General features: G+C 42.7%; 1 long non-coding RNA gene across 2 annotated transcripts in view; it reads right to left on the bottom strand.

Moving 5' to 3' along the window:
* LOC140705935 (uncharacterized) overlaps positions 1–27,314 on the bottom strand; it is an 84,984-nt gene that overhangs the window by 41,561 nt on the left and 16,109 nt on the right. The window contains exon 3 of one of the 2 annotated variants that reach the window (XR_012085568.2): positions 17,792–17,901. The exons of the other annotated variant lie outside the window; for it this stretch is intronic. This is a non-coding gene — a long non-coding RNA (uncharacterized LOC140705935). Of the gene's footprint in view, positions 1–17,791; positions 17,902–27,314 lie in introns of those variants that run through there. 2 annotated transcript variants of the gene reach the window in all.

Genomic DNA, 27,314 nt, shown 5'->3' with positions numbered 1-27,314 from the left:
CTCTCCGCTTCTCTCTGCTTTTTTCCGCCGCACCGGCTTGCCTCTTGGTTTTTATTTTACTACTTTTGCTCCTTTCTTTCTTTTCTTTTCTTTCTTTCCTCTTTTTTCCTCCCTTCTTTTCTTTCTCTCCCTTTCCCTGGGTCTGCCTCCCCTCCACCTCCCCCCCTTGTTCCCTTGACGACTGGCTGCTGGGCTGAGTGCGGGACTCCGGGGCTAGAGCCGGAGCTCAAATGCGGGGCTGGAAGTGGAGTCTGTCAGCAGTTTTCCAGCTTCTGCGGAACTCGGTGGCTCGGGGAGCCTTCGCCTGGCCGCAGGAGGTGGTATCTGAGCCCTGGGGAACCATTGTCAGCGGAGAGTGCCATCGGAAGGGAGAAGATCTGGAGGTTGCTGGGGCGAAGCCCCCCCTTCCTGATGAGATCTGGAGGTTGCTGGTGCAGCGCCCCCCCTTCCTGATGAGCCGTTCCAAGCCTGTTAGAGCCTGGAGCCAAGATTGCCAGGTCCCTGTGGCTGCTGGTGGTGACTGTGTGGTCCAGGACCTCTATGAATATTGGACTGTTGGTGTGGGGAAGCGGACCATCTCAAGCTTCGGAGACCAGCTTCGGAGTCTAGACTGCAGGAAGAAGATCTTGGGTGGCCGCGAAGAGGAAAGAGCTGACTCAAAGGGTGGCCACCATGTTGGTCTCCCTAAAGGCAGCCTCCCTACTAAGACCGGACTGCTCACCTTGTTCTTCTTGGGCTACTTACAAAGATGCCTCATTTCCCTTACAAGGAAGGGAAAAGGAAAAGCCAGGGAGTAAATATCTTTTTGCCTGGACTTCATTGTTTTTGATGCTGCCCATGCTTGTTACTAAGAACTATGTGAGGCAATCTGTGAGTAACATCCTCAACCCGGCATTGTCCCTGTTACTAACATTAAACTTAACAACTTTCGAAATAACATCAGTAACATCAAGGCCAGTAAAACTTAAAAGGACAAGGTTGCGAGGAGGGAGAGGACAGACCCGGACTATATGTGGGGATCTTGGGTATTCTTTTTAAGTTAAATTTATATATGGTTCTTTGTATTGCGCTTTTTAATTATAATATTGTATTGGGATTTTTTAAAATTATAATATTGTATAATGTTGTACCTGTCTTTGCACTCTTGTTTAAGTCATGTTATTATTTAGGGTTTTGCTTTTCTGTTTTTCTTTTTCCTTTTTGTCTGATATGGAGCGGAAGGCCTGTTTTCCCAGCGAGGGGCCTTTTAACATCCCGGTGATCACGGGTAGAGGGAGATATGGCATTGGCACAGTCCCCGCTCGTGTCAGAAGAACGCTGAACAGATGTTTGAAGGTTGTTCATTGTTCTGAGACTGTGACCAACTGCCAGTATCGAGGTAGCCAGCCGAGCCAGCCCTCCACTCTAACTCTGGTACTCCTGAATGCCAGGTCTGTATCCAACAAAACCCAGTTGTTTTACGATCTTATCCTGGAGGAGGATGCAGACCTGGCATGCATAACTGAAACGTGGATAGGCAGAGAGGGGGGTCCTCCCCTCGCTCTCATTTGTCTGCCCGGTTATGCCGTCCAGCACCAGGGTAGACCGGAGGGGCGGGGGGAGTAGCCATTGTCTATAAATCCAGCTTGGAGGTTACTAGGCACTCCTCTGTGGTAAAGCCAGGTCTAGAGGCACTCCACGTGTTGATTGGGGCCAGGGATGGTATTGGGATTTTGCTGGGCTACCGCGCTCCCCACAACCCAGCCACTTCCCTTCCGGAGCTGGCCGACTGTTGGGATCCCCGAGGCTTCTGGTCTTGGGTGATTTCCACGTGCATGTGGGAGCAGAGGCTTCAGGGCCAGCTCTTGAGTTCCTGGAAACCATGGCTTCCTTGAACATGTCCCAACATGTCAATGGCCCCACCCACGTGGGTGGCCATATTCTTGACCTGGTTTTTTCCACCAGTTGGAGTGAGTGTGGTCTGATGGTGACTGACCTTGTGTCAGTCCCCTTGTCATGGTCAGATCACCACCTGATAAAATGTAACCTCACAGTGGCTCTCCCCCCTGGCAGGGAGCAGGGACCTATTGTCATGGTCCACCCTCGAAGGCTACTGGATCCTGTTGGATTCCAGGATGCCATGAGAGGTGTTATGGCTGACCTGGCTAGCGCTCCTGTCGAGGCTCTGGTTGACAGCTGGTCCACCGCTGCCACCAGGGCCATAGACACGATCGTGCCTAAACGCCCTCTCCATCGTAGAGCTCGGCCAGCACCCTGGTTTAACCAGGACTTCCGAGCGCTGAAGCGTATGAGGAGAAGGCTAGAGCATAGTTGGAGGAAGAACCCAACGGATTATAACTGGATAGCTGTTAAGGTCGCAACTAACCTTTACCTGAATAAGGTAAAGGCTGCATGTCGATTTTTCTTCACTAACCGGATAAGCGAAGCGTCAAATCAGCAGGCGGAATTATTCCGTATAGTGCGTGACCTATCCGGAACTGGTTCGGGTGATAGGCCTCCCCCTAGTTTCTCACCTGACCAGTTTGCAGCCTTTTTAAAATCTAAAGTGGAGGCCATCCGCCGGGAGCTCTCTCCTTATTTGAATACAGTGAGTCGAGCAGAGATGTCCAGCGCTCTGTCTTGCCCGGTAACTTTCGACACCTTTCAGCCTGTCACGCCTGATTTTGTGGCCAAGGTGCTTGACTGCTGTCTCCTCCTTGGACTCTTGCCTGGCCGATAACAAAAGAATGGGCCACTGCAATAATAAATGGGTCTTTCCTTGAGGGCAGGTTTCCTTCTGCCCTCAAGGAGACACTCATTAGGCCCATAAGAAAGAAACCTAGTTTGGCAGCGGACTAAATTGGTAATTATAGGCCCGTCGCCAATGTTTCTTTCATGAGCAAAGTGGTCGAGAGGGTGGTGGCTGACCAGCTTCAGGCACTTCTGGATAAAACAGATGCCCTGGATCCATTTCAGTCAGGCTTCAGGCTGCGCCACAGTACAGAGACAGCATTGGTCGCCCTGTATGATGACCTGCTGAGGGAGGCTGACAGGGATAAAATATCTCTGTTGGTCCTCCTCGACATCTCGGCAGCCTTCAATACCGTCAACCACTGTATCTTCCTGGGGAGGCTCTCCAAGTTGGGTATCGGTGGCTTGGCTCTTGCCTGGTTCCGTTCCGTCTTGGGGGACCGCCCCCAGAGAGTGCAGCTTGGGGAGAGTATTTCAGCCCCGTGGAGTCTCAATTACGGGGTTCCACAGGGGTCGACTATCTCCCCAAAGCTGTTTAACATCTATATGAGGCCTCTGGGTGGGGTCATCAGGGGGGTATGGAGCATCATGTCATCAATATGCTGATGACACCCAACTCTACATCTCCTTTTCACCAACTGCAGGTGATGCTGTCCTGTCCCTCCAGCGCTGCCTGGAGGCCGTACTGCGATGGATGCAGGAAAACGGGCTGAGGCTGAACCTGAACAAGACGGAAGTTCTGAGGGTGGGTGGCCCTGTGGATGGTGGCTTCGGCAACTCCCTCATGTTTGGGGGGGTGAAGCAAAAAACATAGAACAGTAGCAAGTGATGGGTTGATAGAAGGCAATGAAGAAGCTTCAGTGAAAGATTTGAATCTGTTCCATTTATACAGGTAAGCCTTTCTAGTGGAGGGCTTCTTTGATAGGTGGAGGACGTTCATAAGTGAGGTGGAATCCTCCACGCTGCCAGGTGCAGAACAGGTAAGTCTGGAGCAAATGGCAACCCGGTGGAGTACTTGGGTGTTGTTCTGCGTGAGGAGGTGGGCCAGGTGAGGGAGGTGATGAATGTCTGATGAAACATTGTGAAGGACTGGAAACCAGGGTTGTCTCGGACACCAAAGGGCTATAACAATGGCATCAGGTTTGTCTTGTTGTAGGTGAACCATGACCTTGTGGAGAAGTGGGAATGGCAGGAAAAGATAAGTGAGGGTCTTGGGCCATCAGATGATGAATGCATCTCCTTGGGAGTGTTTGCCAATGCCAACTCGGGAGCAGTATTGTTTGCACTTCCAATTCACATGGGAGGCAAAGAGGTCGAGAGTTGGTTTGCCCCATCGTTTGCATAGCCGAAGAAAAACTGATTGGTCTAACTCCCATTCATGAGCTTGAGAGTTTGTGCGGCTGAGTAGATCGGTCAAGTCATTGTCATGGCCAGCAATGTGTAAAGCCGTGAGGCGGATATGATGTGCTAGGCACCACTCCCAGAGGTCAACCGCTAAATAGAGGAGACTTGGAGAGTGGGTGCCACCTTGTTTCACCCACAACATCACCGTGGTGTTGCCAGTGGCAGTTTGTACCATCTTGCCAGCGAGATTTTTGATTTTTGTTCATTGATAGCAAGACCAAGATCATGAAGGAGGGTAAGAGTGAACTGAGTGTCTGCCGATGATGGTGGGTCGGCATTGACAAGGTCGGATTCTGGTGAGGTAAGTAATACTGATGGCATCTGAGGTCTGGATCCAAGGTTGAAATAATCGGGATCGCGTTGGGAGTTGATGGGTTGTCGATCTACTTTGGTGTCGCTAGGTTCAGTGTCATAGTATTGATGTTTGTGGCTCGATGTCAATGGAGGCGGCATGTCCATGGGCATTTGTCGGTGTCGAGGATTTTCAGTATCAAGAGATGTCATCCGACTGTCCATGGATGTTGTTTGATATGGTTAAACATTGGTGTTGAACTCGGGGTCATAGTCATGTTGAGTTCGATGGCTTGGTTCTATTGGGAGATAGAAATTGTGCATTGATAGAGGGACAGAACGAGTGTCCATGGACCAGGATGGATATCGAGGATCATCGATATCAGAGCCTGTGTCTTGCTGATGTCAAAACGGAGGTTGTTGATGAGCTTGTAAAGCAGTGGAGTATATAGACACTGGAGATGCCGAGGGAGAGGAATGATTTCCCTCGTCTGGATTAGTGGGAAAATATTGGGAGGCTGGAGCTGTAAAAGGAATTGCTGGCTCGTCCTGGGTCTTTTAGGTGCCAGGGAGCAGGTTGGAGTTGATGTGGGTCATGGTGATATGGCCATTTCAACGCCAATGGCTGTCAAAATCGAGGCCCGCCATGAGAAGGTATGGCCAAACTGGATAGAGCAACTGGCTGATTGGCAGTTGCAGTTTGTTCAGTCGAGTACTGATCGGGGCAAATGGCAACCCGGTGAGAGTGCGGAGCCATCCGTGATGAAATAAACGGCTCAAGGGACTGTTGGGGCCGATGTCTCTGAGGAGGTCATGGTGGACGATCAGATGTTACCAAATAAGGTATGGTTTCTAGTTGTTGTTTGGAGTTGACCCTGTCAGGTGAAGCAACTATGGAAGGATTGCTCTAAAGAACAGTGTGTTGAGGACTGAGAGGAGAAGATGTTAATTGATCGACTCTGTCATCCCATTCCCGTGATTGGGAGCAGCGTTGATGAGAGGGGATTCCATCATCACCAGAAGGTGAACCAATAGAGATTGATTCGGTGGTTTGTTGAGGCTGCTGAGAAATGTCTGCAGCTTTAGATTTCTGCTGTTTTGGTCTTTTAGGCAGAGAAGACTCTGGAACGGAAGAGGCTTTGGGGGACATTTGACATTTAGTGAAGGGCTTCGATATCAAGGATTTCAGTATCCAGTGCTTCAATTTATGGGTTTTTGAGATTTCAGACAAAGTGGACAGAGTGTTGGAGTGGGGGGATGGTGTGGTCGATAGGTGTTGTTTTGAGCCTTCAGAAAGAGCCTTGTCCATTGCTTTGGTTTGTGAGGTGGCCTTACAAGGAGGGTGGACCATTTCGGTTGGTTGAAGGGATTGTTCCCAAAGATGGAGTTTTAATCTGAATAAGCAATATAATCAGATTGATTATATTCTCTGCAGCCAAAGATGGAGAAGCTCTATACAGTCAGCAAAAACAAGACCTGGAGCTGATTGTGGCTCTGATCATCAGCTTCTAATAGCAAAATTCAAGCTTAAACTGAAGACAGTAGGGAAAACCACTGGGCTAGTCAGGTATAATCTAAACCAAATCCCTTATGAATACATAGTGGAAGTGAAGAACAGATTTAAGGGACGATTTGGTGGACAGAGTGCCTGAAGAACTTTGGATAGAGGCTCGTAACATTGTAAAGGAGGCAGCAACAGAAACCATCCCAAAGAAAAGGAAATGCAAGAAAACAAAGTGGCTGTCCAACGAGGCCTTACAAATAGCAGAGAAGAGAAGGGAAACAAAATGCAAGGGAGATAGGGAAAGCTACAGAAAATTGAATGCAGACTTCCAAAGAATAGCAAGGAGAGACAAGAGGGCCTTCTTAAATGAACAATGCAAAGAAATAGAGGAAAATAATAGAAAAGGAAAAACCAAAGATCTGTTCAGGAAAATTGGAGATATTAGAGGAACATTTTGTGCAAAGATGAACATGATAAAGGACAAAAATGGGAGAGACCTCACAGAAGCAGAAGACATCAAGAAGAGGTGGGAAGAATACACAGAGGAATTATATCAGAAAGATTTGGATATCCCGGACAACCCAGACAATGTAGTTGCTGACCTTGAGCCAGACATCCTGGAGAGTGAAGTCAAGTGGGCCTTAGAAAGCCTGGCTAACAACAAGACCAGTGGAGGTGATAACATTCCAGTTGAACTATTTAAAATCTTAAAAGATTATGCTGTTAAGGTGCTACATTCAATATGCTAGCAAGTGGCCAGAGGACTGGAAAAGATCAGTCTACATCCCAATCCCAAAGAAGGGCAGTGCCAAAAATTGCTCCAACTACCATACAATTGCACTCATTTCACACGCTAGCAAAGTTATGCTCAAAATCCTACAAGGTAGGCTTCAGCAGTATGTGAACCAAGAACTCCCAGAAGTACAAGCTGGATTCCGAAGGGGTAGAGGAACTAGAGACCAAACTGCTAGCATGCACTGGATTATGGAGAAAGCCAGAGAGTTCCGGAAAAATATCTACTTCTGCTTCATTGACTATGCAAAAGCCTTTGACTGTGTGGACCACAGCAAACTATAGCAAGTCCTTAAATAAATGCGAGTGCCTGATCACCTTAACTGTCTCCTGAGAAACCTATACGTGGGACAGGAAGCAACAGTTAGAACTGGATATGGAACAACTGATTGGTTCAAAATTGGGAAAGGAGTACGACAAGGCTGTATATTGTCCCCCAGCTCATTTAACTTATATGCATGAGAAAGGCTGGACTGGAGGAATCCCAAGCCGGAATTAAGATTGCCAGAAGAAATATCAACAACTTCCGATATGCAGATGATACTACTCTGATGGCAGAAAGTGAGGAAGAATTAAAGAACCTCATAATGAGGGTGAAAAAGGAGAGTGCAAAAAATGGTCTGAAACTCAACATCAAAAAAAAAACTAAGATCATGGCCACTGGTCCCATCACCTCCTGGAAAATAGAAGGGGAAGATACGAAGGCAGTGACAGATTTTGCTTTTTTGGGCTCCATGATCAATGCAGATGGCGACAGCAGCCATGAAATTAAAAGATGCCTGCTTCTTGGGAGGAAAGTGATGACAAACCTAGACAGCATCTTAAAAAGCAGAGATGTCACCTTGCCAACAATAGTTTGCATAGTCAAAGCTATAGTTTTTCCTGTAGTGATGTATGGAAGTGAGAGCTGGACCATAAAGAAAGCTGAGCACCGAAGAACTGATGCCTTTGAATTGTGGTGCTGGAGGAGACTCTTGAGAATCCCCTGGACTGCAAGGAGAACAAACCTATCCATTCTTAAGGAAATCAACCCTGAGTGTTCACTGGAAGGATAGATCCTGAAGCTGAGGCTCCAATACTTTGGCCATCTCATGATAAGAAAAGAGTCCTTGGAAAAAACCCTGATGTTGGGAAATTGTGAAGGCAAGAGGAGAAGGGGACGACAGAGGATGAGATGGTTGGACAGTGTCATCGAGGCAACCAAGATGAATTTGACACAACTCCGGGAGGCAGTGGAAGATAGGAGGGCCTGGCGTGCTCTGGTCCATGGGGTCACGAAGAGTCGGACACGACTAAATGACGACAAAGCAAGAATGGAGGACTCTGCACTTGAAGTTCATACAGTGCTGGCAGGAGGACATCTGGTGTGCCTCTCCCAAGCAAAAAAGACACTTGGCATGGCTGTCAGAGAATGGTATTTTGTTATCACAGACCACACAGTATTTAAACGAGCCCAAAGGGGCCATGAATAGGAGAAAATAATTTGAGGAGAAAAAACGATGGTGGGGGTGGGGTGTGCTGCAGCTGGAGGCCGAGCAAAGCAGAAAAGAAGAAATCTCTGATGATAATGATTTTGATCTAAAGGTTTAAAGGAAAAAGATTGATAACAGGAAGAAATCAAGAATAAACTCTCTTTCTCTTTTACTCCCAGAAGCAGAACTATGAGGCTCTCAACACGGCGGCTGAAAGAAAAGTGAAAGGGAGTCTTGGCGCCAAGGTACTTATATGGGGGGGGGGGCTTATTCTAATGTGGTTTTTACTACAGAGGCCATGAAGAAGAACTACTAGTAGAACTGTTCTGCTGTATAATGTTTACCCACAGAAGAGCCAAAGACAGCTCTGAGGTAAGATTAAACTGTAAATAAATACTTTTAATTTTCTTAAATCTTATGCAAGATTTTTTAAAAAACACACAAACTTTGTATGCTGTTTTTCTTTTACTCCAATGCAAAAGTAGGGTATTTTTTTTGTCACTGGCATGAACATTACTTTGCTTATCTTTTTCATGAACTATCTGGCACCAGTTCATGGCTCTTTCTGTCCTAATCTGCAAATCTGACATCAAATATTTGAAAAGCAAACACTTCTTTCTGAGACTATTCCAACCAATTAAGGCTGCTGTTCCAATTAGTCTGGTGTTCCACTGTGAAATCAGATTTGTCACATCCCTGTGTCCCAAAATGGGACAGGAAAACTTGCTTGGTGTAGGCTTCCTTGCCTATGTTAAATGGCCAGACAGAGTTGGCTATGTACAAATGGGTGAAATCCCGTGTACAACTACATCTGTGGATGGCTGATGATGTCATCAGCAGGAGACAATTTTTGTAAAATAAACACTTCCTGCTTCTGTTCTGTGACTCCCATGGATCCTGTGTAATCCCTTGTGGAAGTTGTGGGATGGGAAGATGTAGCATTTAACTACGGAAACCTCACACTGGAATGACACTAGTGGTGATTTTCAGTAATTAAATACTTCCTCCTTACATTGCCTGGCTTCCACAACTTTCACAAGATTAAAGGTATTATACAGGAGATGTGGCAGCCATGGGAGAGAAATACGAAGTGTTTAATATAAAAAAAATGTTCCTTACTGATGACATCATCATCCTTCCATAGACATAGCTGCATAAACAGGATTTTGGCCAATGTCTCCAAGACAGATTGGAACAACAGCCCTGAAAATCTTTACCCTCTTTCACTAGCATCCTCTGTTCACTCCAGAGGGATGAATTTCCCAGGAGGTGAAGTTATAAAAACTGAACATTCCCGTCTCCCCTTTGTGTTAATCCAAATTATAAAATGGGGTGAAGGGGATTATTCATACTGTCTAATTCATACTAGTAAATTTCTTAGAGAGAATGGATCATTTGAGCAACTGCTTTACCCCCCCCCCCCCCAATTTAGATGTGAGGATAAATCCCTGCATTAGGGGATGAGTTACTTCAGGATGCAAACATTAGAGTCTACTGGGTTAGGAGTTTACCATATCTGTCCTCCTTCTTCAAAAATAAATGGCGAGCAGCTGTTGGCAACAATGAAACAAGACCCTTAAGCCTCTGGAAAATGTTTTCCCCTCCCCCATGAGACAGGAAATCTACTGAAAGATTATAAAAACAGTATATTAAAGCCTCTGACTATAACTTTTTCATATATACAAGTTACAAAGGTTTAGCATTCCATGGAAGCAGTGGCCATGATCCAGCCAAAGTTAAGCAATTAATTTTAGAGACAGAATCAAGAATGCTGCCTTCGATATGAGCATGAGCCAAAAGTACTTTATTTTGTCAAGCATGTGCCCCATATTAAGAGTGGCCTATGACATTTTACTGCACAATCCCCAAGGATAATTATTTTGCCTTCAGGGGCAGAAAAATACACACACATTTCTCCCTCCCCTCAGGTACAATAATAACAAAGTAAATAACTATTTGCTGCCTTTTCATTACACTCAAATCTGCTGCCTGAGGTATCCACTTCCCTCTATCCAGTATTTGAACTAGTCCAGTCTTGTATACCTAGTGAGCACACAAACAGAGCCTTCACCTTTTTCCTTTCCTAAGAATCGAAAGAAGAAATTGCCATTAGGTATTCTTACAGTGGGAATTCGCTCTTTTTGCTATTTTGCTTGGATCCATTAATTGCTATAAGACTGCATAGTCCCACATGTTCCCATGTGTATGTTGTGCATGAATCTTAACAGGAAACACTTTTTAAAAATTCAGCTCTCTCAATTGCTCTTTTTCCAGCACAGTACTGTATCTGTGAGTGAAAATAAACAGTGCCATGCCATTTGGCAATTTATGTAATTGTGTGCCATTCATGTAATTGTGCCCAAAATAGGTCACATGCATCTTCCTAATATTTTCACTTTGCTGCTTTTTAAAATTTCCAAGCAGATATGGATATGAAGGTGTGCAAAAAAAAAAATCTCATTGCCATTTTACCCAGGATGGGCTACCTTTTTAATTTCCAGGGCTGTATTCCCTTGGGAGTAATCTGTTGGGAGTTATTTACTAGTTAGGCACAGGGTAAAAACCACAGTGTTCAGTGGGCCAGCTTCTCTCTCTGTCAGAGGGCTATTACACTGGCTGTTTAACCCAAGGTTTATGCTGTACTTGGCACAAATAACATAGAAGTGAAAACTAGCAACTATATGACATCAAGGTCTTGTGGGGGAAGCCCAGTACTTTTTTACTGGGGAATCAATTTTTTTTTCTTTAGCTGGCAGGGGGTAGCTTATTTTCCTCTGGTTCAGCAGGCTTTTCTTTTCTTTGCATTCTGGCACGTTGTGATCACCTGATTCCAATGCAAATTGACAGTTCTGGGAGTGTCAGCTGGTGTTCTATTACATCAGTTCCCTTCAACTAAGCACCTGTTGTCTTCCCTCTTTTAAACAGTTTTCTAATTTTACGATTATTATTATGTTTGTCAAAGGTAGCACTGTACTGAATTACCAATATGTCACTTAAGAAAAAAAAATTAAAAATACATATCAAAAGAGGATGATGGGAAGGGATGCCAGTGGAAATGGACAATTTCAGCAAAGATGGCCATCTTCATGACTTTCTGTCTCTGCTTCTGTGGACTTGTGCAACATGACTGATCATTGATAGTATTGGTACCATTTAGATTAGACATCCTGCAGTCTCGAGAGGCTATGGTAACATGCTCTGAATAAAGGTCTTGGAACAGCATCTAGTGTGGCTGAGAAGGTCAATACAAGACTGACAATCCCTTCCACACTGAAGACAAATACAATATGTCCCCTGTCCAGTTCCCTGATTTTGCTGGTTTGGGGACGGCCTCTTTGCCTCCGCCTGCTGGACAAGTGTCTCTTCAAAATGGGAGAGGCCATGATGCACCGCCTGCCTCCAGGCTGAACGTTCAGGTGTCAAGGTTTCCCATATGTTGAGGTCCATTCCTAAGGCCTTCAGATCCCACTTGCAAATATCCTTGTCTAGCAACTGTGATCTCCCCTCTGGGGTGATTTCCCTGCACTAATTCTCCATACAGGAGATCTTTTGGAAGCTAACCGACAGCCATTCTCACAACATGCCCAAGCCAATGCATACGTCGCTGTTTCAGTAATGTATACATGCTAAAAATTCTGACTCGTCCTAGGACTATGCTATTTGGAACTTTGTCCTACCAGGTGATACCAAAAATGCGTCAGAGACAACGCATATGAAATGTGTTCAGCTTCCTCTCCTGCCATGCACAAAGGGTCCAGGACTCACTGCAATACAGGAGTGAACTCAGGACACAGGTTCTATAGGCCTGGATCATGGTATATGCCGTCAGCTTCTTCCTAAGCCATACTCTCTTTGTGAGTCTAGAGAACATGGTAGCTGCTTTGCCAATGCATTTATCTAGCTCAACTTCTAGGGAGAGAGAGTCAGAGATTGTTGAGCCAAGGTACACAAATTCATGAACAACCTCCAATTCTTGCGTGGAGATGGTAATAGAGGGAAGTGAATCCACACACTAGCCCATGACTTGTGTTTTCTTCAGGCTGACTGTTAATCCAAAGTCTTGGCAGGCCTTATTAAAATGATTCATGAGTTGTTGGAGGTCTTCGGCACAATGGGCAACAACAGCTGCATCACTGGTGAAGAGGAAGTCCCACATGCATTTCAGTTGGACTTTGGTCCTCACTCTCAATCTAGAGAGATTAAAGAGATTTCCATCTGATCTAGTCTGGAGATAGACACTTTCTGTTGCAGTTCCAAAGGCATGCTTCAGCATGACAGCAAAAAAGATCCCAAAAAGGGTTGGTGCGAGGACACAGCCCTGTTTCACTCTGCTTTGGATGTCAAAGGGATCTGATGTTGAGCCATCAAAAACTACAGTGCCATTCATTTCCTCATGAAAGGACCTGATGATGTTAATGCGTCGAGGTGGACATTCAACCTATTTTAAAAAGGCTGTCTCTGCTAACCAAATCAAAGGCCTTTGTAAGATATATGAAGGCCACAAAGAGTGACTGTCGTTGTTCCCTACATTTATCCTGCAACTGTTTGAGGGGAAAGTGGGGTAGGTGCAGCTTGGAAGGCAGCTCATATAGGAGAATGAAAACTCCGATTTCAAATCTCCACTGCCTTGTGGCTATATCCACTGATAGAAAAGGTTTCAGGACTTAACCTCGAGGCAAAATTCGGAGCAGGAGTCCTGGTGGCAGTTCGTGCCATTCTGGCAACTCCTGCAATGTCACTGGAACCAGTTGTATTGGGTCTTGCCTTTCCACTGGACTATTTCAGTGATGTGGAGAGGGGGGATTTGCTGCTTGAGTAACAGCCTATCCTCCATATTATACTATTCAGGCTTTGTGCTCTGGAGATGACACTCCAGCTTCGCATACAGCATTGAAATAACACGGGATGTAGCAGTTACCAGTTGTAAGTCTTTGCTCGATTGATGTACAGCATGACACCAGGGCCTACTTCTGATGGTGGAAAAGGTCATTGCACCTCACTAGGTAGCTACCACCTGCCTTAAGCTGGACAGGACCACAGCCAGTAAGGTGCTGCCTTGCCACAGGCTGTTAACTTCACAGGGTGCATGGGGTTTAGAGTGAAAGCCAACAAGCAAATCAATAACCATGCACCATGCAGCAATCATAAGAAAACTTCTGCCCTAAAGTTGGGCACCTGGAATGTTCGGACAATGACCCCTGGCTTTTCTGATGACCTGCAAGAAACAGACGACATGCACAAGACATCTGTCATTGACATGGAACTCAGTAGGCTGCAGATGGACATTGTTGCCCTGCAAGAGTCAAGATTGCCAGACATGGGATCTGTTAAAGAAAAAAAAAAATTCTCATTCTTCTGGCAGGGAAAACCATTGAATGAGACCAGGGAATATGGTGTTGGCTTTGCAGTCAGAAATACTCTGCTGAGATCCATTGTTCCACTTACTGTGAGGAGTGAAAGAATCCTGTCTCTGTAGCTCCACTCATCAGCAGGACCAATCATCCGCATTAGTGCATATGCACCAACACTGCTGTCCACAACAGAATTCAAAGACAAATTCTATGACGATCTGGCAGCTACTATAAAAAAATCCCTGAGAGAGAGCCGCTGTTAATTCTTGGAAACTTTAATGCTAGAGTTGGCGATGATCACAATTCTTGGCCCAATATGAACAAAAATGGCCAACGCTTGCTGGAGTGCTGCTGTTATTATGGTCATTGTGTCAGCAACACGTCTTTAATACGAAGCTTCAACACAGCGTTTCCTGGAGACAGCCAAGATCCAAGCATTGTCATCAGCTCTATTTGATCCTCACTAGACGTTCTAGCCTTCCTAATATTACGATCACACACAGTTATCAGAGCACTGATTGCGATACTGATCCTCCCTGGTGTGTAGTAGAGTAAAACTGCGAACAAAGAGATTGTATCACACAAAAAAGGAAGGAAGACCACATATTGACATCAGCAAGACTCGTGATCCAAGAAAAGTGGAGGAATTTGCCCAAGCGTTTGAAAAAAACCCTTCCAGGTGCAGCTGAAGCAAATGCACATGAACAATGGGAACATTTCAAGAATGCTGTTTCTAACACTGCCTTGTCCACATTTAGCAAGAAGACCAAAAAGATGGCTGACTGGTTCAAAGCCCATTTGGAGGAGTTGATGCCAGCCACCGAGGAAAAGAGAAGAGCTCTAGTGAATACAACTTGCAGGCTCTTTGAGTTGCTTGTAGCAAAGCCCAATAGGCTGCCAGGAGATGTTCTAACGATTATTGGCTTCAGCTCTGCTCTCAGATACAGATAGCAGAGGACACAAGTAACATCAAGGGAATGTATGACAGTATCAAGTAGGCTTTAGGTCCAATACAGAAGAAATTCACTCCTTTGAAGTCTACTACAGGCGTGATCATCCAGGAACGAGCAGAGCAGATGAAACGCTGGGTGCAGCACTACTCTGAACTATATTCCAGAGAGAATGTAGTAACCGAAGAGGCATTAAATAACATTGAGTGCCTGCCTGTCTTGGAAGAGTTGGACAGTGAACCAACTTTAGCAGAAATAAAAGTGGCTTTGGATTCCCTGGCCTCCAGCAAGGCACCTGGGAAGCATAACATCCCTGCTGAAGTGCTGAAGTGCTGTAAAGAGATCATCACCACCGAGCTATATGAAATCTTTTATCTTTCCTGGAGGGAAGGTGGAGTACTACAGGACATGAAGGATGCAAACATCGTCACATTGTATAAGAACAAAGGAGACAGGGGCGACTGCAATAACTACCGTGGCATCTCTCTTCTCAGCATTGTAGGGAAGCTGCTTGCCCATGTTGTGCTGAAGGGACTCCAAGTGCTTGTAGACAGAGTCTATCCAGAATAACAGTGTGGATTTTGAGCTAATAGATCCACCACTGACATGGTATATTGGGACTATTATAGCAATTTAATTGATGGAAACCAGCTGGGACCCAGTTTGAAAAACTTCAAAACAAACTGGTTTTCCCCTTTCATGTTGTTGCAACCTGTCTCTTTCTTTCTCCAGAAAAAAATTGTTAAAAATTAATTTGCAACTTCATTTCATTTTAAAAGGTCAATGTTGATTTTAATTTGTTTTCACATTAAAAATTTACTGTTTTAAGTGCTTTAATTAGTTGATCTTTTCCAGTAATTTTAAATTGTATTTTTTTAATTTAACAATTTAACATATTACTTAGCAAATCAATGTTATAAAACCTTGTCAGAATATAAATGACAATCTTTTGTATTGTTTGCTCATTAGAGTGGCCTGGTAGTCCATACATACATACATACATACATACATACATACATACATACATACATACATACATACATACATACATACATACATACATACATACATACATACATACATACATACATACATACATACATACATTAGCACTGGCAATGTAAAGTCACCTCCAACGTAGTTGTGCCTAAGTACCCGACTTTTTCGTGCCAGACCAAAATGATATTTCTTCTGGTCCATGTATCTCTGCATTTCTATCTGTGGAAAGAATCATTCCTATGAGTTGGGAAAATGACATGGCTATGACTGGTGGTGGTTGTAGGAGTACACCGTGTCATCAGTTTTTGAGACATGGTCAACAAGAGGATTTTACTTCTGCTCACTGTCAGCCTTCTAGCAATTGTGCAAAGGATAGCAGGAGGTAAAATTTGCACAACCACAAAGAAGAAAAAAGTCAGAAATAAGCAGAAGAAAAAACAAACCACTGCAGGCTATGTTTTACTTAATCAGTCAAAGCCCATACAACGGAGAGGCAGACATTCATCCACAGCTACACACAGATTCAATAGTAGTGGTAAACTGTTTTGTAAAATAATTCAGCTAGGTAAGGAAGAAAAAAGAAAATTTTTAGACTGTGAACCCTTGCTAGTAATGGTAACACATGTTATTCTTTCTCACATACACCTACATGAAACAACTAGCTGAGTGGCTGCAAGGAGATACAGTATATAGTAGCTACAGTTCCTAATGGCTGAGTATCCAGAGGAGATTTGGGGCTTTATTAGGGAGTCAAGCTGTCACTTCCTTTTTCCTCTGGTACCAGCAGTTCAGTCCTCTTAATTCTTATTTCCTCATTTCAAATTACTAGATGTCTTTTGTTAAAAATGTTTTAGCATCACAGATGCTAAATGGAACACAAAGCAACTTAGTGGATGTTGCTCTATCCCATGGCAGAACAATGGCTCTTTGCTCCACCCCACAGTCACTCTGGAATTACACAAATACCCCTGATTTGGTCCATTTTTGCAAATTTGTGTGAAGGCAGTGCACATTCCATGCTTGCTCTTGCTTTCTCCCACTTTCCTTATCCCTGCCTCTTCCCACCTGGTTGTCTCTCCAGATATGCATGGCTATTGCCAGCAGACTAGTCTAACTCCTTTCAGAGAGCTTTCCAAATCAGCAGGACAATAGAGTCAAATGGGTTAGACAATTATTGCATGTCCATTGTAGTAAGGTATCCTTGGAAACACCTTTTAGGAAATGGGGGCAAGAGGAGTTATCATTTGTGTTTCAGAAAACATGCAGCTGTTCTTCAGAAACATTTAATGTGAACTACTCAGTGTAGTGTCATGTTGTGTTGTCTGGTCTCAGAAGATGTGGGTTCAAATCTCTGCTCAGCTATGGAAACTCATATGTGTACGAGTATGTGTAGAACTTGTAAAACAATTCCTTAAATATCTAACTTACTCTAAAAACCCTTACAGACGGCTCGACTTACAGACTTTTCGAGTTACAGACTTCTCTGGCAGCAAAATTTAGGTTTGACTTGCAGCCGGAGAATCGACTTACAGACCAGAAAAAAACAAAATGGAACAAAAACAGAACAAAAACGGCCGGTTATGGATTAATTGGTTTTCAATGCCTTGTAGGTCAATGGAGCCTCGACCTACAGACTTTTCAACCTGCAGCCACCGTTCCAATACGGATTAATTCCGTAAGTAGAGGGTCTACTGTACTGGTTTCCCTCCCCCAGATACTTGCACTATACGTAGAAAGAGGAAATAACAATGGAATTGAATGCAGTCAGAAAGTCAAATGCTTATACAATAAGCAAGATGGTTATGAAGTATATTCTTGCTCAACCAATGTGTTTCAGAAACAACATCATAAATGCCTTTTTATCTGGAATATGGAATTTCCCCTTCAAAGATGTTTCTCTCTACCAGAAAAAAAAAAAAACACAACAAGGGGAAAGAGACACAGGGAGAGGTCATTGTTTGTGTTTCTCATTGTTTGCTTTGTTTCCCAATGTTTTAGTATGAGTCTGAAAAAGATTTAAACCCTCTCAATGTCTTTAACAGTGAACATGCTGACGCTCATTCTGGTTTTGCACATTGCGTTTGCTTTTTTACAAAGCTACTCAGCAAGCCCAGAAAAATAGATGTTTGTAGATTTAAGAAATGTTGTATCCTTCAGCCTCATACTTCAGCGAGATTCACACAGAACACCCTGAAAACTGATACTTTCTTTCTTTCTTAATTCCTTTTCTTTAACAACTGGCAAGGCCACAGCAAAAACAAAGGATCATTGTGTTTAAACAAGGGCAAACTAGATGTCACCTTTTACCCTTGAAGTCTCTTCCCTGCAGTCCTTTATCTCTGGTACTATTGATTTTCATGTGACTCATATCTTCAGACATGCAGAGCAAAATTCACCAAGATGGTCCCCTATACAAATGAAATTAATGTAAGATGCCAGGAACATAATTTTGATATAAGAACAAAGCAGCCTCAGTATATTTCTGAATTCTAGCTGGTTATCTAACCAAATGTTTGCATTTCGGGAATCATTCAGTAATGTTCTTCTACTAGTTTTTCCATTCCTATGAGAGCAGCTCTGACCATCTTGTTTTAGTGTTACTGCTTCTCAGACCCTACTGAGTATTTTAAAAACATAAACACCCACTCTAAGTAAACAAAAGACTGACATAAGATACTGTACTCTACCGCTTGAGGCAAAAGCATAAAAGATGCTCCACACCCATCCCATATTATGCATAACCTGATCAGACCATCAACTGAATCTTGTTTTCAACACTGGTGATGGGACAATGTCTTTCATCAAACAACAGTCTAGCCTTAAGAGAACAGTATAGCAGGCCAGTTAGCATACATAGCTTTCTTCTTCAGCATCTTGTAACTACCCAATATCTCAAGCATCTTGCCACTCTAGGAACCTAGCTGCCTTAGTTTGGCCCAATATGGGTCCAGCCCTGAGAGAGTTGTTGGTACAACTGAAGTGAGGTCTTCACTTAATTGAAAGATAATTCAGGCCAATTCAAAGAACAAAGCAAAAAGCATGCTGCTTATATACTGCCCCATAGCACTTCAAGCACTCTCTGGAGGGTTTACAAGTTAATTATGCAGGCTGCACATTCCCCCCCCCCCCCAAGTGAGCTGAGCACTCATTTTACTGACCTCGGAAGGTTAGAAGGCTGAGTCAACCTTGAGCCGGCTACCTGGGATTGAACCCCAGGTCATTAGCACAGTTTTGGCCATATTAAACAGCAGTTTAATTGAGACAGATGATTGACACAATGCAGATATACAAAAATTATTTCTGGAGCAAATTGTACTCAATTAACCAGGAGACAGGTGATTTACATTTTACCATGCCTGATGCAGTCTACATTATCCACATTTACCAAACCACTACAAGCATGATAAACATCTCAAGTAAAATCCTTGGGCCTCAGTCATACTTGTGTATATTAAAGGTGAACATGCTCAACTCTCTCAAGTGTTCCTCACAGGGCTTCATTTCCAGTTCTTTAACACCTCAATTATCCTCCTCTGGATATGTTCCAGCTTCTTAGTAACCTTGTTTAACTATAGCATCCAGACCTAGAAACCAGATTTCAGTTTACATTTAACAGCAGAACAGTATCATGTTCCTCCTCTCTTGATCTTACACTATAATTCTGTGATGCAATCTAGCTATAGCTTATTTTGCTATTATACCATGTTGCTGAATCTACTAAGATTCCTAAATTGATACTTGCACATGTATTGCTACAGATCCATGTGTTGTGCAGTCTAAATTTATGCATCTAATTTTTCCTACCAAAAAGTGGAATTTACTTTTAACCCCTGATAAAGTATTCTTTCTTTCTTTCTTTCTTTCTTTCTTTCTTTCTTTTTCTCTCTCTCTCTTTCTTTCTTTCTTTCTTTCTGGACAAGTATGTCATGGCAGCTTGAATCTTGTTTCTGTCTCTGAAGTATTAACAACCTGTCTCAATTTAGTGTTAGCCACCAATCTGATGAGTATCCCCTCTACTTCACCACCTTATTTTCTCCTGGTAGCAGCAGACTGGTTGGTAGTACCTTGATTTTCTCTTCTATCATTTTAAAATATGGGGATTGATTGATTGATTGATTGATTGATTGATTGATTGATTGATTGATTGATTGATTGATTGATTTAATTAACTTATATGCCGCCCACACTACCCAAAGGTCTCTGGGCCCACTTCCCATCTTCAGGAGTCTTACCTGTTCTTAAAGAATTCTCAGATTCTTTTAAAAATGTGACACATGTCTTTCTGTGACTACTAAACAACAATGACTAGATCTCACACACGTTTGAGATCAGGGGCAAGTTTAATGTTAAGAGATGGTAGCATTCAGACACACTTGACACTAGCTGTCCTTCATTTAATAAAATTAAGTGTGAACACCACAGTGATTTATAAACAGAAGAAGAGATCAAACCTGTACACATAAAGAACATGAAGAACGGGGTTTGCTGGTAAATAGATACCAATGTGTTTTGAGCAATATGAACCAAACAATATGAATCAGTGCCTTGATTGGTGACTGTTGATTATCATATGAGGACAGAACAAATCAAATTGTACAAAGGGTTAGTTTTCCCCTTTGGACAATGTTACCTCCTACACATTAGCCACAGCCAAGCATTTGGAGCTTTCCAGAGAAGTTTCTTCAGTAGACTGTTTAAAATACAGTAAGTGCCTCTTTGTTTAGGAAATGTCATTTTAAAACCTATACATTGATTTAAATGACACAACAATTTCCTTCATTACAAAACAGAAACCACTGGTCATTTTATTGACTGAGAGCTGTACTTAATTTAACATGGAAATCTCAAGCTTCAACTTCATGTTGGGAATGATGCAGGAAACCACAAGTTCTGATGTTAATTTAAAAATTACATCTGTTAATGCGTCCACAATAATAAAATGCCTATGTATTGTTTTTCAGACGTTAATAAGCTACTACAGTGGTGCCTCGCTAGACAATGATAATCTGTTCCACTGAAATCACTGTTTAGCGAAGTCATTGTCTAGCGAAAAGCATTTTCCCATTGGAATGCATTGAAACCTGTTTAATGCATTCCATAGGTGAGAATCGTCGTTGTCTAGTGAAGATCGGCCATAGGAAAGCCGCTTTGCAAACTGCCAATCAGCTGTTTAAATAGCTGTCTTCCGAAATTTGGTCCCGAAAACACCTGTTTTACAAGCACGGAGGGAGCTGTCAAAATTGTTGTCTAGCGAAAATTGGTTTGCAAAACAGGGACCAAACATTGTCCAGCGAAATTCCCCCATAGGAATCACTGTTTTGCGAATTGCTATAGCGATCGCAAAAAGTCAATGTCTAGCGAAAAAACTGTCATGCAGGGTAACTGTCTAGCGAGGCACCACTGTATTATTTGGTAACACAATTATTGTTAGCTTCTGGGAATTGTCCATGTGTAAAGCAGCCAACGGAATACACTTGACAAAACAAAACAAACAAACAAACAAAAACCAAGACCAGTCTCACTGTAAGAAACTGAGCTTGTTTGCACCAGTATGGTTTTTCTCAAGTGTGGTGCTGTAATGTCTAGCATGGCTCATCATATTTGTCTAGAATCATGTGGAGAGAATTGCCATATCAGTAACAGCTTCTGTCACGAATATGCTGTGCTGGGGCTGAAACTCCCTGCTTGACCTTAAAAAAATTCAATATACAATGCAAGGGTACACTGGCAGCAAAGATATGCAAAGATACCTTGGCAACAAGAGGCTGATAAACACTTATACCTCATCATAGCTCCCTTCTCAAACAGTAACTTACATGTGTGTATGAGCCACCATAGGTCAAACTGATAGAAATTCCATAGTAGCCAGGAACTACATAGTGCTCAGGTTGAGGAGAATCATCATCACTCGGTTCTGTGCAGAGGACCTTTGGCAGCAAGTGTTCTCCAACAAACCTGATGGTTTCCAACATTTTCAGCATTGTTCCAATGAACGTTAATGGTTCTGAGATCTTCCTTGATTATTTGATGCCAGTTTTTTCAAGGCAGGCCACATTTTCTCTTTCCTCCAGGAGTTACCCACAGTAGTGCAGTTTTCAGGTGCCAATCTTTGGGCACATATAAGATGTGGCCAGCAAATTGCATTCGACATTCATTGGCCACCCATCAATCTGGTCCCCTCTAGAAATAAAAATCTAGTCTTCTTTTGGCTCTGGTTAGGCTTTTCTGCATGGGATAATTTCCCTTTTTGCTGTTCTGGAACCTTCAGGGAGCAATATTTGAGAACAATCACAGCAACAAGTAGCAACGTGTGTGTTGTTTTTGTCTCTGTGTGTAAAAAAATAATGGAAGAAAGAACTGGAAGATAGCAAGAGGGGGAGCTTAAACAGAAGCAGAGTTTAAATTAAAACAAAGTCTCAGCCATTGAGGCAGGTGTTTTACTCAAAGTCACATGTGAAATTGTATGTGATTCCTGCTTCCTTTTTGCAGGCAATTACTCACATGCGAAACCAACTCAAGATATTTTGCCCCTCATTGATTAAACTGGCAGGTTAATACTACTTCATCAGAGGGTTACAAGGCATATCCTCCATTGTGTTTGAGGGCAACAGGCTGGCTTAGTGAACATAAAGCTTTTCCAAGATGCAGCAAAAGTTCTATCCCCAAGTCCTCCCTTCCTGTAGTCCTAGTTTGTCCATATTAATTGTAAAGGAACATAGTCCCAGAGTCGCATCCAGACTATTCTTCTAAAATTATTTTCTGCAAAGCTTCTTGTTTCCATAGAAGATTGTGCAATTCTTTAAAAAGTATATAAACACGCACGAACACAGTTCCCTGCTGGAACTTCTGTTCTTCAGTTATGTTGTTGTTTTTTGTCCCTCACTGAAGCCTAACTGAATATAACTGAAAGTGTCTGACTTTCTGAGTTTGGATATGAAGTTTATAATTTTGTTCCTAAGTTCATCTTGAAATCCTTTTGGAAAATATGTAGAAAAACCAATCCCATGCTGGTTCTTATCTTTAAGTTTTCTTCTTGTTTGTTTGTTTGTTTGTTTTCAAGTAACAGAAAGGTTCTAGCTAGATTTCTAGCTCAAGTCCAACCCCTTGAAACAAAGTGAGAAAGGGGGGGGGGGAATGTTTTGTAGACGAACCACAACAGAAGAGGAAGTCAGATATTTTTCTGGCTACAAATGTCCTATCTGGATGAGCCCATATTTTGGTTATAGGTCATACATAGTTCCAACACAGTAAAATTTAAAAAGGATCCAAGACAGCTTACAGTATTAAAAAAAGAAACAGTATAAAATCTAAAGTCAATGAATTATTACAATTACAAAAAGTTAAACAAGTATAATTTTAAAAGCTCATAGATAAAAGTAGTGCTAAAAACACATTAAATACAACAGAAATACAACAGTTCCTTTCAAGAACACACATACACCCCTTAGAGACAAAGCCTGCTTGAAAGGAAAGATATTTTGCCTGCTTGCAGAAGGGCAGGAAAGATGGGGCCAGTGTTTCTTCCCATGGGAGGAAGTTCCAGAGTCTGGGAGCAGGAGCAGAGAAGGCCCAGTGAGGGTGGCAGAACCGAAAGAAATGCATCCCTTGATCATCTCAAAACATTGACAGCTTTGTAAAGGGAAATGGGGTCTTTGTGATAGGTTGGAGCCAAGTTATTCACGGCTTTGCAGGTTAAAACAGCACTTGGAATTGTGCCTGGAAAAGGACTGGCAGCCAGTGGAGCAGCTATAACGTCGGGGGAGGGCAGTTATGTGATCCCGAGAAACAGCCCCAGTTGACAATCTGACTGTAGCATTTTGCTACAGTCAGATTGTCAACTGGGGCTGTTTCTCGGGACCACAGAGGAAAGGCCATCATCAATAAAATATGAATTTAGGGAAGCCATTATAGTAAATCCACATATGATGACATGGAAAAGGGGAAGGAGCCAAGGTTAAGTCCCAGGATTTCCAATTTTAAAAAGCAAGCGGTGCCACTATTTCACAAAAATGTGAATGACAGCAAAGGAAATCACAGGGACTCACTTTCACACACACACATATACACACACATTTCCCAATCAACTATCTTACAAACAAAAATGAAACAGACACATATTTCACCATGGAACTTCAGCATAGTGTATCTCTGCACTTATCTAATTACTACTTTCTCTACAAGAGTTTAGTCAGGATTGATGCACGCTATGTGCAGGTCAGGAGAGAACCTGGCTCTGTACAGAAAATATAATTACAGTAGTACACCAGTAAAAAATGAAAACAATTTTGCTCCAAGCTGCAGTGCAACAGATTTAGCCTTGCTTTACAGTGTATGATTCCTCTGTACCACTCACCTGCTGAGAGTACGGAAGGCAAGCCTTGTAATCATGCTGCAGCTTTCATCTTTTCTTTTGGTACCCTTCCTCTATAGCTGGTCTTAAAGGTTTGGCATCCTACTTGGCCAACAAACTGCCAAGTAATTCCTTCACTGGCATTCATATTTGGGAGATTTGCATCCTCTATACAGGTGTGCTCTTCCTTTCAGTGAGAATTTGACGGTCATCTACCTGGCAAGAGTGCTGCCAAACAGCTGGAACATACTTCCTTGCTGTTCTGCTTTCAGACAGAGCAGCCTCTCAGAATATCTACTTCAGATTATCTTTCCCATTTTTCAGTTTCTGTTGTGAAAACCTTAATTTATCTGCTCCTCAATTCTGTTAAACTCTACTTGGCTTACAGCCACTCAATTCACCCTAAGTCAGGTCACAGAACAATTCCCTAAATACCCTCCACTCAGGAGATATGGGTTCAAATCCCAGCTGTATTAGTTTCATCTACTGAGAAGGAGTTTAACATCTTGCTCCCCATGCTAGGGGTAGCCACAGGAGAGGTCTCCTGAATTTATAATAGCTGTGACAAAAATATATTTCAGGAGGTATAGCTTGCACAACAATCCAGGAGCCCCACCCCTCATTTATGTAACTACCCTCCCAAACCCCCTAATGTGTACTAATTGCATTTGGCATCGTTTGTGGCAAAGTACATTCCGTAAATTCAAGGCTGAATTATATCTGGTCCATAAGCAATGCATGACGAGAACTGATCACAACACCTTACACTACAACAAGCCTGTCATTTTATTTTACAAGGCCATAGCCCTTTTTATGTTCTGTATGTCCTGTTTCTCTTATGTTGAGCTGTAGAGCACCATTTACACCAAAATTGGGGGATCCACGTTATTTCAGATGTTGCTGAACAGATTCCTATTAGCCTTACCAGCATAGCCAGTGTTTAAGGATGATGGGAACTGCAGAGGGCCACATATTTTCCATATCCCATACACACTGGTGATGCATCTGTAAGGTTATAGAGAAATAAAATTGCTACCTAAGGATTAATGTGTAAACTGCCCTGAACATTTAATGGCAATAGTAAAAGTGAGAAGAATTTGAAAATAGTCCTGGGTCAGTGCTTCAAAGGTAAACAGTCTCTTAAGCTTAGCCTTCTTTCTTGTTGTAATTAGAAAGATGCCTGCAGACTGAAAGTGATTTACATAATAATTATTGGCTAGCAGGTTATTTTCAGCAAATTCCTTTTAAAGAAATAGCAACAATTGTATGGGGGGGGCGGGAATGACAACAAAATGTGAGAAACTCTACAATATCTTTTTCTTTTTTAAAGAACAGGGAGTTCTCTGAAAGATATGACCTGATGAAACTCTTGTCTACACTAGCATCAATTAGCCCACTAAATCAGATTTTTTCTTTTGTAGCAGTTGAAGAGGACATGTATGTTTACTTTGGCATATTTCTTGACTGTTTGTAAACTCTAATACAATATTAACTGCAGAAATCAGTCAGAATTGCTTTTTATGAGTAAGTTAATTCCTACTTCATGCAGTATTGTTTGGACAGAGTTTTCAGAACTCAGAATACTGTCATTTAAATTGGGAAATTCCACCCCAGGCAGATTAGACAGAAACATTTTTTAAGTGACATTATAGCTGATAGGTATCATTATCAATGCAAATTAGGAAGCTTCTCTGCAGAAGAATTCCAGCTCATTGTGAGTGACTCTTTTCCCAGACACAGACATGTTCATACTTCACAGATTTCATGTTAAATGATTCTCAAGGACCCAGAAGCCCCATGAAGTGCAGCTCTCTAGGTGGCTCATCTTGTAATTGTCTATATATTCCACAGTCAACTAGTCGAGGAGCCGTTTCAAAGGTCCTGAAAGATTTTTTTAAGTGATATGGTCTGAAAGAAACCAATCTTTCATATCTTCTGGCTACAAGATTGTAAGATTTGAGGCTTGTCCGTAATTATGTTACAGATCCCGTAACAGCATATAGGAACGCATAATACATTTCCTGAGAGCCACCATAGTGTAGTGGATAGAGTCAGTGTTGTTGTTGTTCTTTAGTTGTTAAATTGTGTCCGACCAGAGTACGCCAGACCCTCCTGTCTTCTACCACCTCACGGAGTTGGGTCAAATTCATTTTGGTAGCTTTGATGACACTGTCCAATCACCTCGTCCTCTGTCATCCCCTTCTCCTCTTGCCTTCACTCTTTCCAAACATCAGTGTCTTTTCCAGGGAGTCTTCTCTTCTCGTGAGATGGCCAAAGTACTGGAACCTCAGCTTCAGGATGTGTCCTTCCAATGAGCACCCAGGGTTGATTTCCTTCAGAATAGATAGGTTTGTTCTCCTTGCAGTCCAGGAGACTCTCAAGAGCCTCCTCCAGCACCACAATTCAAAAGCATCAATTCTTCGGCGGTCAGCTTTCTTTATGGTCCAGCTCTCACTTCCATACATCATGACAGGAAAAACCATAGCTTTGACTATGCGGACTTTTGTTGGCAAGGTGATGTCTCTGCTTTTTAAGAAGCTATCGAGGTTTGTCATCGCTTTCCTCCCAAGAAGCAGGCGTCTTTTAATTTTGGGGCTGCTCTCACCATCTGCAATGATCATGGAGCCCAAGAAAGTGAAATCTGTCACTGCCTCCATATCTTCCCTTCTATTTCCCAGGAGGTGATGGGACCAGTGGCCATGATCTTAGTGTTTTTTTTTTTGATGTTGAGCTTCAGACTGTTTTTGGCACTCTCCTCTTTCACCCTCATTACAAAGTTCCTTAATTCTTCCTTACTTTCTGCCATCAGAGTGGTATCATCTGCATATCGGAGGTTGTTGATATTTCTTCCAGCAATCTTAAGAAATATCAACAATATTTCAATAGATCAGAGCAAAAATCCTGTTCAGTCATGGAAACGCACTGAAGAGAGAGTGGCAATATTAAAATATTCCTCAAACATCTTGCATACCTATCAAGTATCACAGTAAATGAAAAGTGACTTGACAGCACTTAACACACAGTAAATGCTCTAGTTTCACAACTAATTTGTTAAGGAAAGGCTTGGAATATTATTGTTAAAAATGAATCTATTTGTTCTCAACTTAGATCCAATATCATACTGGCTCTTCCTCTCCTCTCCACCCCCCCCCCCTTTCACTAGTGCCTGAAAACTAGTCGTGGAAGTTGTTGCAGGGGGCGTACAAGAAGCTGCAGACTGAATTTGGAATCTCTTGTGCTCAACCCCTGGCTTGCTGCAGAAACTGGAAAACTTTTTTTCCTTTCTTTTTTTAACTATAGCTCCTAGGACTTTACAGTCATCATGGCTATTCCCCTAGAGCACTGGTTCTTAACCTTGGGTTACTCAGGAGTTTTGGACTGCAACTCCCAGAAGCCTTCGCCACCAGCTGTCCTGACTGGGGTTTCTGGGAGTTGCAGTTCAAAAGCATCTGAGTAACAAAGGTTAAGAAC

Source organism: Pogona vitticeps, chromosome 1 (genome assembly GCF_051106095.1).
Source record: "Pogona vitticeps strain Pit_001003342236 chromosome 1, PviZW2.1, whole genome shotgun sequence".
Lineage (NCBI taxonomy): Eukaryota > Metazoa > Chordata > Lepidosauria > Squamata > Agamidae > Pogona > Pogona vitticeps.
This window is presented reverse-complemented; position numbering and strand designations above follow the sequence as displayed.